This window comes from Callorhinus ursinus, unplaced genomic scaffold (genome assembly GCF_003265705.2).
Source record: "Callorhinus ursinus isolate GAN/ISIS: 27379988/994484 unplaced genomic scaffold, GSC_fseal_2.0 scaffold10, whole genome shotgun sequence".
NCBI classification, from domain to species: Eukaryota; Metazoa; Chordata; class Mammalia; order Carnivora; family Otariidae; genus Callorhinus; species Callorhinus ursinus.
The window spans coordinates 63,915,784-63,931,990 of record NW_027397072.1 but is presented as its reverse complement, the minus strand read 5'-3'; positions in this window follow the sequence as shown (position 1 = coordinate 63,931,990).

The window sequence follows — 16,207 nt, the reverse complement described above, 5'->3', positions numbered from 1 at the left end:
ATGTAAATTGCATATTTTATGAGGCTTCTAGATGCAAGATTGAGAAGTTTTAATATGCATGTATGCGTGTAGGAAAAGATGACTGGCAAAAAAAGTTAGGAAGAATGAATGTACAGGGGAGGAAAGGTGAGGGCTTGGCATAAACTGATTTAGGTCCTTGTGACAGGGCGTGTGCAAACAAGAAGCTGGGATTTTGCTTGTGAATGTTTGCTGTTTTGGTTTGGGGGAGGGGCAAAGATCAGAGGCTGATCTCCTTGGGTTAAAGAAGTTAATACATTGGTCCCAAGTGACACAGTGTGGCACAGAATTGAGGAGAGGGCCGTTCTTCTTGTCTAAACACAGATCTCAGTCTAGCTGTGGTGCCCTGCAAATTGATGACTTTTATTTGTTCATAAACCCATTCAATTTATAAGTATTTATTGAACAACTACTCCACGATAGTCCCTGTTTTTGCTGCTGGGAATATAAAAGTGAACAAGATGCATTTTCTGCTCTAGTGGAAGAGAGACAATTACCAAGTAAAAAATTAATATGTAATATAATATAAAATGACATCATTATATAAAAGATTTTATATAGTTGTGATATATATTATACGCAATCATGTTATATATAATTATATCCCATATTAAATATAATAAGTGACATATATTATAATACATTATATATGACAAATGTTAAGAAGAAAAATAAATCCAAGAAGAAATGGTATGGTAATTAAGGGACTGATTTCATTGGGGTAGCCTAATTAATACAGAGATATTTCAACGGAGATTTGAATGAAGAGATAGAGTGAGCTCTGCATATATCTGGAGAGCATACCAGCTTAAGGAGAGAATCATGTGAGGGCCATGGGGTCCAGAGACCTTGACAATTAGAGAAAATGTATGGAGCCCTGGGCTAGGGGCACAAAGCACCAGAGGAGAGAGAGAAAGTCGGAGGGGTGGCCCCGGGCAGGATTATGACCAAGAGAGCATCCTGTTCCCACTGAAACAAGTGATATGATCTCACTTAGGTTTAAAAAAAAAAAAAAAAAATCATTCTTGCTGTTTTGTGGTGAACAGGAAGCAGAGAGATTGGCTACAGGCCAGAGGTAACGCTATATTACATTAGAGTGGTCAGGATTTACTTACAGATAGAATTTGTATTATGAAAGAAAGGAAAAATGTCAATTATGGCAAGCCGCATTTTGGTCTGAGCCACCAGAAGAACAAAACACCAAGAGAAAAATCCATGGCCAAGTCACAGACATTTTAATGTAGGGCATCATCAACAGTAGCAACTCTAAAACTCCCTCAAATGAACTTCTGAGCCCCAGATATCAAATCAGAACTTAAGAGAGGAAAACATGGTGGATAGATCATGGTGATGTTTGCTGAAAGGCTGGCTTATGGACAATTATGAAAGACTGACTTAAGGAACCTCCTTGAGGCTTTAAAAAACTGGGTAGCTTGGGCGCCCGGCTGGCTCAGTTGGTTAAGCGACTGCCTTCAGCTCAGATCCTGGAGTCCCAGGATCAAGTCCCGCATCGGGCTCCCTGCTCAGCAGGGAGTCTGCTTCTCCCTCTGACCCTCCCCCTTCTCATGTGCTCTCTCTCCCTCATTCTCTCTCTCAAATAAATAAATAAAATCTTAAAAAAAACTGGGTAGCTTTTAGAAGAGGGTGCTAAGTTTCTGCAGTCAGGTACATGGATAGATGGATGAAACAAAGATTGTATAAAGAGAGTCAGAGAGAAACTGTGTGTGTGTGTGTGTGTGTGTGTGTGTGTGTAGAAAGAGAGAATGGGCATGTTCCAAAATGTTAATGATGAATGATTTTTATTTGTACTTTTCCTCAATGCATAGGTATTAATATCATTAAGTGAGATAAAATGAAGGGTTATTTTAAAAAACAGAGGTGGAGAAAAGAGTGGCTCTGCTACATCTCACATTTCCTAGGAGAATTAAATCACTATTTTACATTGCCATTTGACTTAATAATCCCTTGCTCTTTTATGTAGACACCAAGGCCTAGTAGCAAAATGAATGCAACCATCACTCAACGAAGCCATGAAATTAGAAAAGCATCCCTGCATTATTTTACCTAGAACATAAAATCCTCTGATTCTCAATATTCTGTCAGTTGTAAAACATATTGTTTCTACTGCTTCTTGGACCAACAGTTCTCTTCCCCCAAATGCATAGGTTCTCTGGCCTATATAAGAGGCCAGTGAGCCAACCCGAGGAAAGCAGAACCAATTACTCATAGTTCTTATGGCACAAGTAAATGGGCATGAGAGGGGCCTGCTATGGAATGTCTTAGCAATCATCCAAAGTCTAGATGAACAAAAACAAAAAAGAAAACCTAACCCAAGAAGATATTTCCTGCTGTGTTTAGGACCTCTTACTGTATTATGGAACAGACGGGTAAGGTGCTCTGAAAGTTAAGGAAGCTAGACCTGCTTTCAGTAAATAGGGCAGTCCAGCTCTCAAAAACAGAAAGCCTCTGTGGAATCTGTGCTCCATGCCTTCCTTCCCCAACAGGATCATTAGACTGCCATATGGGAGCCAAGGATCCTTCTGAGTTCTACAGCTGGGATATGGAAGCATTGCTTCCTACCCCCTGTAGAATATTACATCACGCTCAGAAGCATGAGGATGTCTTTGTTGCTGTCTTCCCTACAGTACTTTTTGATCCCACTAGAAGAGCTGGAAAATGTTATTCCTATTCATATAAATTTATACTTCTGAAGCCCTACAATGTTATTTGTTTCAGTGATTTTCTTTCACCAGCAATGAAATCCATGGGTTGATTATAGGCTATGTCTGTAAAAAATTGAAAGAATTTCTTTTTATCCATTTTGCATTTGTATGCCTTTTCAGTTCCATAGGTAGTCCCCCTGGGTTCTATTCTGGGAGCAGGGTGAGAAACAGTTTTAGCTTTTCATTTGTAAGAAGAAAATCTCCACAGGTTGGAAGGTTCACTGGATACTTAAATTGATATCCTCATCGTGGTTATATTAAGCTATGCAAATCTTTCCATAATGCAACATGAAAATGCATTTTAAAAGCGCATGCCAATATATGTAGAGTCTTAGATTTTACTCATCTTAAGAAGCACATAATATTCTTAACATTTAGTCACATTTAGTTGAAATTTGAACACTTTTTGCATTGAGTGTATAGTCGATAATGTGTTATATTATTCCATGGTCTTTTTTTTACCTGCCTTATCTTTCTCTGCCAAGGCAATGATCTGCAAAGCCAACGGTAATATAGATTTTACTTAAATCACTATGGAAACTCAATAATTGCCTAGAAAGATAACCTTGCTAACAGGTTGGGTGTTTTATGGGTGAAACAAAGATATTATACCTACAGAGAAAGTTGGTAAATTAATTAAAAGACTCAATATTTATTTCAAACAAATGCAATGACTCTCATCTTTGCTCCCTGAAGGAGAAGACTATGCCTTAGTCTATTTTAGCATCCTCAACATTTAGCAGAACATCCAGTTGCCCAAGAAATAATCATATAGATTGGATGAATGGATGGATGGATGAATGGATAGATAACGAAGTAATGAGTCATTTAGGAATTGGCTGCTAAATGAGTGAGGACAAGTGCTTGTGAATCCAGCATAGTATACAGTTTTCAGAGTAGCACCTCAGTCTTTTCTTTCTTCTTTATGTAGGAAAGAAGGTAAAAAGCACATAAAGAGAACAAAACAAGGATGTCCACTCTCACCATTACTATTTAACATAGTACTGGAAGTCTTAGCTTCAGCAAACAGACAACAAAAAGAAATAAAAGGCATCCAAATTGGCAAGGAAGAAGTCAAACTTTCACCATTTGCAGACAATATGATACTCTATGTAGAAAACCCAAAAGACACCACCAAAAAACTGCTAGAACTAATACATGAATTCAGCAAAGTTGTAGGATATAGAGTCAATGTGTAGAAATCCGTTGCATTTCTACACCAATAATGAAGCGACAGAAAAAGAAATCAAGGACTCGATCCCATTTGCAATTATACCAAAAACAATAAGATACCTAGGAATAAACCTAACAAAAGAGGTAAAAGATGTATACTCTGAAAACTATAGAACACTTATGAAAGAAATTGAAGAGAACACAAAGAAATGGAAAAGCATTCCATGCTCATGGATTGGAAGAACAAACATTGTTAAAATGTCTATACTACCCAAAGCAATCTACACAGTTAATGCAATCCCTATCAAAATACCACCAGCATTTTTCACAGCACTAGAACAAACAATCCTAAAATTTGTATGGAACCACAAAAGACCCCAAATAGCCAAAGCAATCCTGAAAAAGAAATACAAAACCAGAGACATCATGATTCCAGATTTCAAGCTATATTATAAGGCCATAGTCATCAAGACTGTATGGTACTGGCACAAAAATAGAGAACCCAGAAATGGACCCATAACTATATGGTCGACTAATCTTCAACAAAGCAGGAGTGAATATCCAATGTAAAAAAGACAGTCTCTTCAACAAATGGTGTTGGGAAAACTGGACCATTCTCTTACACCATACACACAAATAAATTCAAAATGGATGAAAGACCTAAATGTGAGACAGGAAACAATCAAAATCATGGAGGAGAACAGAAACAGTAACCTCTTTGACCTTGGCTGAAGCAACTTCTTACTAGATATGTCTCCAGAGGCAAAGGAAACAAAAGCAAAAATGAACTATTGGGAAGTCAGCAAGATAAAAAGCTTCTGCAGAGTGAAGGAAACAACCAACAAAACTAAAAGGCAGCCTACAGAATGGGAGAAGATATTTGCAAACAATGTATCTGATAAAGCATTAGTATCCAAAATCTATAAAGAACTTACAACACTCAACACCCAAAAAACAAATAATTCAGTTAAGAAATGGACAGAAGACATGAATAGACACTTTTCCAAAGAAGACATCCAGGTGGCTAACAGACACATGAAAAGATGCTCAACATCCTTCATCATCAGGGAAATACAAATCAGAGTTACCACCTCACACTTGTTGGAATGGCTAAAATTAACAACACAAGAAACAACAGGTGTTGGTGAGGATGTGGAGAAAGGGGAACCCTTTTGCACTGTTGGTGTGAATGCAAACTGGTGTAGCCACTCTGGAAAATAGTATGGAGTTTCCTCAAAAAGTTAAAAATAGAATACCCTATGACCCACCAATTGCACTACTAGGTATTTACCCAAAGGATACAAAAATACAGATTGGAAGGGGTACCTGCACCCCAATGTTTATAGCAGCATTATCAACAATGGCCAAACTATGGAGAGAGCCCAAATGTCCATTGACTGGTGAATGGATAAAGAAGAGGTGATTTTTATATACAATGGAATATTACTTAGCCATCAAAAAGAATGAAATCTTGCCATTTGCAAGGATGTGGATAGAACTAGAGTATATTATGCTAAGTGAAATAAGTCAGTCAGAGAAAGATAAATACTATATGATCTCACTCATATGTGGAATTTAAGAAAGAAAACAGATGAACATATGGGAAGGGGGAAAAAAAAGGAGAGAGGGAAACAAACCATATGGGACTCTTAGGGATAGTAATAAACTGAGAGCTGATGGAGGGAGGTGGGGGGGATGGGTTAGATGGGTGATGGGTATTGAAGAGGGCATTTGTGATGAGCACTGGGTGTTGTATGTAAGTGATGAACCACTGAATTCTCCTGAAACCAATTTTGCACTGTATGTTAACTAACTAAAACTTAAATTAAAAAAATAAAACTTAGGACCGTCTCAGTCATATAGCTGGGGGGAAAAAAGCACATAAAGATATCTCAGTCCTGATTGGGAAACTCCTTAGTCTTGTCAAGACTCCCAAGGATTTCAGGAGAATGTTAAAGGAAATATTTAACACGAGTTCCAAATTAATAAATGAGGCCTAGCCAAAAAAGTGATAGAGTCTGGTTTAAAAAAGGTAGTAATTAGTTGTAGAATCCAAATGAAAGGCAACTCTTAGCTATCAGTTAAAAGATGGGGAGGAGGTAAGGAAAGTTCTCTGAAGAAACACTTAAAAATAGGCCTACATAGGCATAAAAGCTTTATGGTTATAGGAAACTATATTTCTTCACTACTTGTAAGTTGGGGCTTTAAATAGCTGAATACTGTTTAGGACCACGTGTGTTTACTTTTTCTTTCCTTATAGGCAAGCACAATAAAACAAAATGTTCCTTCTTTGTAAAATAAATTCTAACCTTGAGATTTTGTGATGTTTTACAGAAAGCAATGAGAGTTGATGGAGTGAAAATATACTATTCAGAGATTTTAGAGTCTCAAAAATGATTGTTCCTTTGGGAATGGTACCTCCTAAATGAACCAGCATTTAAATGGAAACAGAAAATGCCATTGTTAAAATTTCTACAGACTCACTCTAGGCACGCACACTCAAGTGTTACTCGCACATACTTAGCAGGCTCTCTGGTGAGCTATGTGTGGCCATGTACCTGCCTTCTTTCTTCCCTTGGCATATTCTTGAGCTATAAATTTGTCACTGAAAATTTTGAAACCTGGGTATGATGCTCATAATAATAGCTTCTTTGTTTCCAGGCTTACTGGGTGAGTGAAAGTGGGTCTTCAAATAGTGAAACTACAGCATAATATTAATTCATTTGAAAACTTTATTTTCTTCATTTCATGCAAAATCTATATGTATTGCAAAGGAAAATCCTGTAGACTTTGGTGATGAATGGGCAGAGAATCAATCAGAGATAAGAATATTTAAATGGCAGCAAACCATTAGCAGGTTAGATTTTTTTTTTTTCATTGTTTCTTGGGATTTTTTTGTTTAGGGAGTAGTTAATAGAGAAAGGAACTGAGGAAAGACCAAATCTTAAAAGTTAAACTTTGGGCTGAAACCACGGAATCTCAGTCATAAAACATGGTTTCTCCTTGTTGCAGATTATCTATTGCTGCACAACAACCACCCCAAGAGGTAGTGGGATAAAACTATAAGCATCTTATTATAATCACAATTTTGTGGGTCAAGAATTTGAAAAAGACACAGTAGAATGGCTAATCTTTGCCGCACAATGTCTGGGGCCTTAGCTAAGGTGATTTGAATGGGTGAAGATGACCAGCAAATCTCAGTTGGTCATATGTTTAGGGTCTTGGTTCCACCTGTTGGTTGGGTTCATTGATTCTTTTTCACTTTGTGTCTACTGGCTTCCGTACTCACCTGACACCTAGGCTAGGCTGCTGGAACAGCTGGGACTATCTGTGTATCTTTCCCCATGTGACCTATCCACATGGCTAGCTTGATTTTCTCTGCAATGTGTCAGTCTCAAGGAAATGGGACTGCTCACATAAAGGCTGGCTTTCCCAAGCACAAACATTTTAAGAGTGGGTTGCTCTAGCCTTAGAAATTCTAGAAAACCACTTCAACCAGTCTATTGGTCAAACCAAGTCATTAAGAAAAGGCCATATTTAAAAAGATCCACATGTCAAAAAGAAAAATAAGACATGCACCCACATTTAATCTACCATACCCCTAGTATAAGCCTATTTAATTTTGAAAGTTTTACAAAAAGAATTAAAGGTAGGGAGGAAAAAAGACCTGGCATAATCAAGCCAAAATATACACTATCTTCCAGTTTAAGGATATTCTTTACCCTAGCAGTCCCTATTAAAATGAGAAAAAGATAATTATTAGTAAGTTTGGTTGTCTGGTCGACATGTATACTTTATGCGACAAAAAAGTAAATACCATGGAATGCAAAATCAAATATGTGAATCTGGCGTATTTAATTCCACATAAAAGTGTAAAGATTTTTCCTAAAGTAGTGATGACCTCCTAATTTTCTGTTTTCCCTCATTCAAAACACTCTGGGCTTATCTAGTAAAAGGGTGTATAATTTCTTCTATTAGGATGTATCTAAATGTGCTATGATTAAAGGGGCTGTATCTCAAATGTGTCCTAATTCAACTGTATCTGTGAATTTTGCAATTTGGCTCTTATGAACTCTGACAATACGTAAAATTACACTTATGGAATTACACATATTGCATGGAAATTACACTTATTGAGCTTTTAGTCTGTGCCAGGAAATATTTTAAGCAGTTAATACCTATTAACTTATTTAAATCTCAAAATGGCCCTAGGAAGTGAATAGCAGTATTATCTCCATTTAACAAATAAGATATCTAAAGCACAGCAAAGTCCTTGCCCAAGATCACAAGGCCAATAAGAGGTAGAGCTGGGATTCAAATTCAGATAGCTGGTTTTATCCAGTGTTCTAACCACTAGAGTATACTATATAAGCTGTTTGGGTATTCCGAAAAGTAATGATTGGAGACAAAATTATGGTCATCTGTATCTGGAGCCAATTTACCTGGATCTAGCATTAAAATCCTGCTGAGCACCAAGGACCCACTCAGGCTAGAGATGGTCATTTATATTCAATTTCTCCAAGATATGAAGAATAATCCTCATAAGCAAGTGTCAAGGATTTTAAGAGATCACACTTCCTTCTGACATACATACACAACAGAATGTGTGGGTTATTGTATGACGCTAAAAGTACAAGTTGATTTTTATTATTTCCAGGACATCCCTGTACTACCAGTTACTATTAGTAGATTAAGCATATAGAGAGGAAACTATCAAATAGATGATTTTTATATAAAATTAATTAAGTTCAATGAGATACAGTTCTAGATAACAGGGTATGGGCCAAACTGGACAACTGTCAGTACCACCTTGGGCTGTTGAGTAGGTCCTAAAGTATATGTTATTTCTCCTGCTGAGAAGATACAAGAAAAGTAACAAAAAGAGTGAAAATCAGGAAGACCACATCAGGACAGACATCCTGGTAAAGACTGAATGAGAAACCAGAGCTGTACAAACACAGCCCACAGGCAGCAGTGAGAGTGAACAAGTCACTCTCAGACTCGGGAGTTCTGAGAACAGCAGGAAGGTTCTCTACCACCATATTGCCTTTTGTCATTTGCCCAATCATAGTAAATTGAGCATGAGGTTTTTCCACAGTCCCAAGGGCTTTTTTACTTGATTTAGAGCTCCATCCTTCAGTGTTGCATGGGGCAACTGAGAGATGCTAGCAGTGGTGATGTCAACTTTTGGGGCAACCTGAGAACAAGGTCATATTACTTGAGAAGAAGCATAATCTTAATCATCTTTAAATTAAAATTTTGACTTCTGGTGAATTATTTTGCTTGAACAGGAAACCAGATGCAAACCTCTCAGGACCTTTTTCCTCCTGGGTCAAAGAACCTCTGGATGAAATAACTCTCTAACATCCCCTTTTGAGGGGAGCATTTTCTTTTTTCTAATTGTCTCTTGGCGCCTGAGAGCTTCAGAACTCTCAAACTCAAGTTTTATCTACTCATGGTTGAAGAGTATATAGGAGCTTCCACTTGCCTATTATAAATTCAGTTTATGTTGGTATCCTGGAAGTGGGAGCCTCTTTGGGGAACGTAAGTGGGTAGAATGCATATATTTCACTTTGCACCTTTTATTTTCTGAGTTTAAAAAAATCCCTTACTTTTTATACTGCTTTATATTAGCCTCTCTAAGATAACTTGAACTATTTTCTTTGCCCTTTTATTGAAGCCAATGGGGCATTGCAAATTATCATTGTACTACCGAGTCAGTAATAGCCATAGAGTTTTAAAAAGCACTATTAAAGGAACTAATCTGAATGCACATCAACTACTTTTCTCATTTGAATAATACAGCCGTGTAATTTTTTAAACTGTATTAAAAATTCCCAGCTTAAATTACAGAATACAGTTCCATTTGTGAGGCTCTGATGTGGGTTTTTTTTTTTTTTTTTGCTGCAAGGATTTGCTTAATTTTTGTTTTTACAATGCTTCCAAAATAAATTACAAAAGAAAGTGATTAATAAGCAAATTCTGAACCAAGTTTTTTAATTCTATATGCTGATAGAATTGTCTTAAAAATTATTATGAAGTCAAAGACCATCATTTTCTGTGCACTCTAGCCAGAGCAGAGGAGACCTATTCTCTTTTCGCCATTACGCCAACAATCCCAAAATAGAGTAAGACAATAATACCTAACATTTATTTGTTCAATCTAGATGAGTGGCACTATGCCCTATGCTATCAATTATCTTATTTAAGCTCCCAAAAATCCTGAAATGAAAGAATTCCTATTTGTGATTCCCTCTGCTTTGTATTCACCTACTCGTCACCACCACATGTATCCCAGATCCTGAGTGCAACCTTGCTGGCTAAGGTCAAGCTCAAATTCTACTGTGGAGACACCAGAGACTCAGGTTGACAGTGAATGTTTTGGGGGCTTTGTAGGGATCTGACCAGAGCTGTGTTTTAAGAATATATCCCTGGGAGGCAACAAGCAAATGCATTTTAGAGAACATTTTTAGATAGAAAACTCACCACAAGGCTATTAAATAGTTCAGTAATGACATAATGAGGCTGAAACTCTGGGAGAGGGAAGAAAAGAAAGGAACAAGGCCAAGGAATTGTTGCATGTTAGCTCCTGGAGGGGAGCAGCTTTGGAAGGCAGGAAGATAGATGAACAGCCCTGGTAATGGAAGGCAACGGTGCTACTGGAATGGTGTACTTGGACTACAGCGAAGATGATGGTGAAGTTTCTCTTAGATAGAGTTCTGGTAAAGCCTGCAGGTGGAAATGCCTTGACATTTCCTTTTTGACTAAAGGGCTGAAATGAAAGCAAGGTGTGACTGTAAAGGGAAGAACAAAGGACAAGACAATAAAGAGGGGACAGACAAGAGGTGGAAGATGGGAAAGTGTCTCCTACTTTCCTACGTACAAGGGAAGATTCTCTGTTTTTTCAGCTCCGCCACAGAATCTGCTATTCCAAAAAATAAATAAATAAATAATGAGATAACTTTACCAAATCACCAAATAGGATGGCCCTTTCAACAAATCCCGCAAATAATCAAAACTCTCTGGCAACCACAATGGGTCACAGAGCACTACCCATCACCTAACTTTTATTACTTCCAAGACCCTTAAAAAAGAAAAGAAAAAAAAAGGGGGAAGGAGGGATGGAGGGAGAGAAGGAAATAAAAGGAAGAAAGAAAATGATAGAAAAGAAATACAGACCTGTTTTTCTCTGGCTTTGCTGTTAACATGGTGGTGAATTAGATTTGTGAGCTCTTTTGGAGATGACAGGGCTTATGAGAAAGCACATAACTTATCTACTTTTTTCTGATACATGTAGATCTCTAATTTTTCGGTATGCTGAAATTTATTTTTTTCTATGTTTTCTACTAACTGACATCCAGTAGGATATCAAAATGGGAAAGACTACTTGATGATAATTCAAAATCTGTTTTTAACCTTTCCCTTTGTAAGATACCTGGACGGTAAAGTTCCTTGACTGCTGCCCAGAAGTCTCCCCACAGAAGTGGAAACACATGCATGTACTCAAAAGCAGCCCCCAGCTTCACCTCCTGGTTTCATTCTTTCCAAGATTCTCTTTTACTATTAGGAATGTTCCTAATGTAACAAGTAAATGTTCTTGGTATCTCCTTAACAGAACAATACTGCTCTTTCCCATCTAAAATAAAGATTTCCAGTGATTTGTTTGCTTTGGTAGCATTTTTATCTTAGAACGAAATCATCAGCTTCTGGAACCATTTTAAAACTTTCTTGAATATTACAAATTTGAGATTGGTGAACAACCACTAATATTTATCAAGCAGCCATTGATCCCTTTGCACACCCCTAAAGCACGAGGTGATAAAGAAAAATGGTTCAATCCGATTCCGCAATTCCTTGCTTGGGCTTCCTAATGTAAATTTAAGATCCATTATATAGCCACTGAAATGAGATTAGAATGAAGCAAAGGCCAGAGTAATTAGGCAGAAAACTTAGACGTCAAAGGCAGGTGTTTCAGGCGAAAGCCAAAGAGGTCTTTTATTCCAAGAAGACTGAGTATGTTTTTTGTTTGTTTTGTGGCAGTAATTTGAGAATACTCTTGACTTTATTGCAAACCACCTGAGTGACTGTCTCATTGGTGGGCTCATTCAGGTACCCGGTTATTTTCCTAAAGGATGGATTCCCCTCAGGAAAACACAAACTGGCAGGATGGAATTCAAGTCTTTTTGTTTCTTTCTTGGGGAAAGTTCCTTCCCTGCTAGGCAGCATGGGATGATAGAAGGAGCACCGTATTGCAATTAAAAACAAACAAACGGAATAACAATCCCAGTTCTGCCCCAGGAGCAGTTTGCCACAGTTCATGCGTTCAGCAAATACATGTTTAGCGTATGTAATTTTGAAGGTGTTGTGCTAAGCACCAGAGGTGGGAAGCTGCAAATGCATTTCCTACCTTCAGGAAAGGCAGACAGACACTTGGGTGCTATTCACTGTGCTGAGTGCTATAGTAGTTAAAACCGGAGGAATGAAATAAAGCCCGGGGGACACTCCCTGAAGAAGAGGGAACATTTGGGCTGAGATCTGAAAAGTGAGTAGAGACCTGAGAGGCTTCACTTTTATCATCTGTAAAATAAGAGGCATGGGTTTCTCCCACAACTGCTTCAAGGGGGTTATTGGTGTAACACCCAAGTAAAGAGACCTGGCCCAAGGTCAGGCACTAAGTTAATTCTACATTCTCTCTTTCCTTTTCCCTAACCTGTGCTTATTAACTGGTCATTCATTTTCTGGAGCTTTCTTCCCATCTGAAATAAACTTTGATAAATCCTGTGCAAGAAACTAAGTTTCTTCCAGGTTTTTGTTTTGTGTTTTGCTTTGAGGTTTTCTAATTTGCGTGGATACCTCTTTTTTCCCCCAACTGCACAATAAATTGCTACAGGGGCACCCCCATGCTATACGCTTCCATAGTATCCCCCCTGACTGCATAGCAAAATGTCCGCACACTGTAGGAGTTTAATTAGTGCTCATGAAAGAAAGAGCCGGACCAGGCATGTAGCTTGTTCTCAACAAATTATATGGAATTGGATCAACAAGTAGACTAGAAGTAAATACTGAACAACAACAAACATTCCAGAGCTGAAAACATTTTATGACTAACAAGTAGTAACAGTCAGCCTGACAATTAATTCTCCGTTTATTGCCATTTTTGCTCTGATTGGTATCTTTAAAAGCCAGGCTTATTACCATGCAGGTTTACAATTATGCTGTGCGCTCTGAGCCTGGTAATGTCCTGTCATTTTACCTCTAGGGATTTAAGTCTGATTCCCGCTTCGTTTGTGAGTGCCCGTAGGACAGAATGACAGAGCCATTCATGTCTTACCAGCAGATGATAGTGATGATATTATCATTTTCACAATCAGTTTGGTGATGGTAGTTTGAACCTCATCATGTCTAACAGAGAGAAAAATAAAGAAATTAATATTTGAAAATTCAGTGTATTGTGTTTAGCATCATTATTGCCACTTTTATGGCAAGTGCTTTGACATTTAAGTGAGTTCCCATTTACAATATTGCCACCATAATCTCCTCATTTTGTAATTGCTTTTGGATACTTATAAGGTTTAATCTGATATTACTTCCTAATAAAAAAAAGGAACTCATGTATTAGATTTATGGAAAATCATCCTAGGGATTTTAGATTGTTATTTTAATGTTGGAAGAGCTCAGTGCAGCAATAGGTCCTATTGTCAGCTGCTGTAGTCTGCATGAGTTACATGGATTTCTTGGGCTATACAGCCATCCAGGCTAATTGCATTCTAGGGGTAGCAACTCCTGTCTTGGGATTGTGGAATAAATGCATAATAAAGTACTCTGAAATGAGCAGTTTATCTGGCTATTCCTAAGAGACCCTTTGACTCTGAGATGGATATGGGACATCTGCCCCAGCACACTTGCCTCTTCTGAAGCCCTGACAGAGAGCGTCACTGAAGTGTGGGATTTTCACTAGCTGGCGTGATGTCAGTCAACTAAGGAATACATTTGAGAGGGCAGCAAACCAAGGCACAGCCATCTGACAGCTTTGTTTCCACGTGATTGATTGGCCAGGGGATCAACAAGGCAGCTATCAGACATGGTCTAAACATTCAGCGGTAGGACTTGGTGTTTAGGAAGGCGGAAAATTTCCTCTGGCCCGTGTTTTGGAACCCAGTACAGAGATAGGGTTTCCCCTGCCCCCACTTTCAAGAACATTCTTAAATTAACATTATAATTAACATTATAATGGTTTCTGAGCAGCCTTGCCACACCTAGATCTTTCTTCCATCCCAAACCATTCTGCTTCATCATCTATATCAAATGCAAAGAAATATTTCCAAAGCTCTATAATTCTATAGGGTTCTCCAGAGGATGTCTCATTCATCTTTTGGATATAACAATCAATACTTAGATATTTTCCAGGCGTGATGTGAGTATCACCTTAACTCTCAAAAAGCCGAGTTAGTTGGTAGTTTTTTTTTTTTTTTTAGACCACAAAATATGAGTTCTGAGGACACCAAAAGATAAGGGGTTGAAGGCAGAAATTTGAATAAAATTTTTCTTCTTGCATGGTTCTATAGTAAGTCCTATAGAATTAATTTTTCCCTGTAGCCTGGCTTCTCTCTACCCAATAATTTGTCTACTATAATTCTGGAAATAGGACTGTTATGGATCAAACAAGTTATGTAAATACATCTTTGCTCTAACTGTTGAGAAACTAAATTTAACAAACATGGGCGGGGGAGAAGGAGAGGAGGTATGTGATATGGTTAAGCAAAGGAATGTTCCTTAATAAACAAAAATCAGGTAATTATTTGCTTAAAACAGGATAATCTAAGCAATTTGGGAGCCTGTACCATGATTTTCAATAAAATCTAACTCTACATTTGTTTACCTAACTCAAGCATTTTATCCATGCCAGACACTAGAAGAAATCTAGAAAGACAATGGGAGAAATAACCTAAAGTGGCCAGGGAGCATTTCGCTAACAACCTCAGGTTTTAAAATAAAATTCTTCCTGCTTCTCAGTTAATAGTTAAGAATGATAACTGTAAACTCTGGATAATCTATTCAAGCATTTACATGTAGATAAGAGTAAAAATGTTCCACAACTACCCGTTGAGATAAGGAATCTTCACATTTCAGTGAATAACCAAGGAAAAACCCTGCAGCTTTGAGCGGGCAGTTCACAGGAAGTTTCTGTGGAGTTTCTGAGGCTGTCAGACTACTATCTCCTCTGCCTGTCCATTTCTATAGCAGCTTTGTTGTGTTTTATGAGGAGAGTCTCACCCCCTTGAGATCAGCCATAGGAAAGGTACAATAGAAGCATTATTTGTATTGTTTGGTTTTGTATGAGACACACATTGGGAAGCCACTACTTCTCGGAATAGCATTTGCAGGAGGTCTCCAGGGGGCACCTCTTACCAATCTTGCTGGCTCAACCCAAGGCTGAATGACAATAAAGAATGGGAAAAATTAAAAGGAAAGGTGCTTTAATTGAACCTGTATTTGTGGAAATGTGATACAGACCTAGAGAACACCTTTTTTAGTTCCTGGAATGAGAAAGAAGGCTTCTCCAGAGGCCCTCTGCAATGACAGCCAAATCATTACAGGCTAAAACAAATGCCCCCCCCACTAGCTGGAGATGTACTTCAAAAATTCTTCTGTAGGAAAAATGCTTATTCTTCCACTGACAAATAAAATAAGGTAATGGAAAATACAATGAGAAATAAAATAAAGTAGAGAAGATCTAAAACAGGAGTCAACAAACTTTCTCAGTAAAAGGCTCTGCATGGTACATGGTCTCTGTTACAACTATCCAACTACCATTATAGCACGAAAGGAGCCATAGAAAATAACATGAGCAAATGGGCACAGCTTTATTCCAAGAAAATTTTAGTTCTAAAAATGGGCTGGATTTGACAGAGAAAGCGACAGTTTACTGACCACTTACCTAAAATAATTTCTAATCCAGTGACTCACTCTAAAGTTGAAGGAAGGTCTAAAGTGAGGAGGTGAGTGAGCGAACATGTCTAAAATCCAGATGTTCTGAGGTCTCTTGCCCCACAGTAACGTTGTCACCACTCTCTCATGCCAAATGTTGCTTGCAGAACTTGTACGTTAATGGGGAACACCTGAGAGGGCTGGCACCTCAGCACCTTTATTCCTCCAGAACCACACAAGGAAAGTCATCTTCTCCCAGCTTCTAACAAAACACCTTACAGCTGAGCTATGGTGGGGAAAAAACACTGGATTTGGAATCAAAAGTTCTGAATTTGCACCATCGTGGTCTCATTCACCAGGGATGT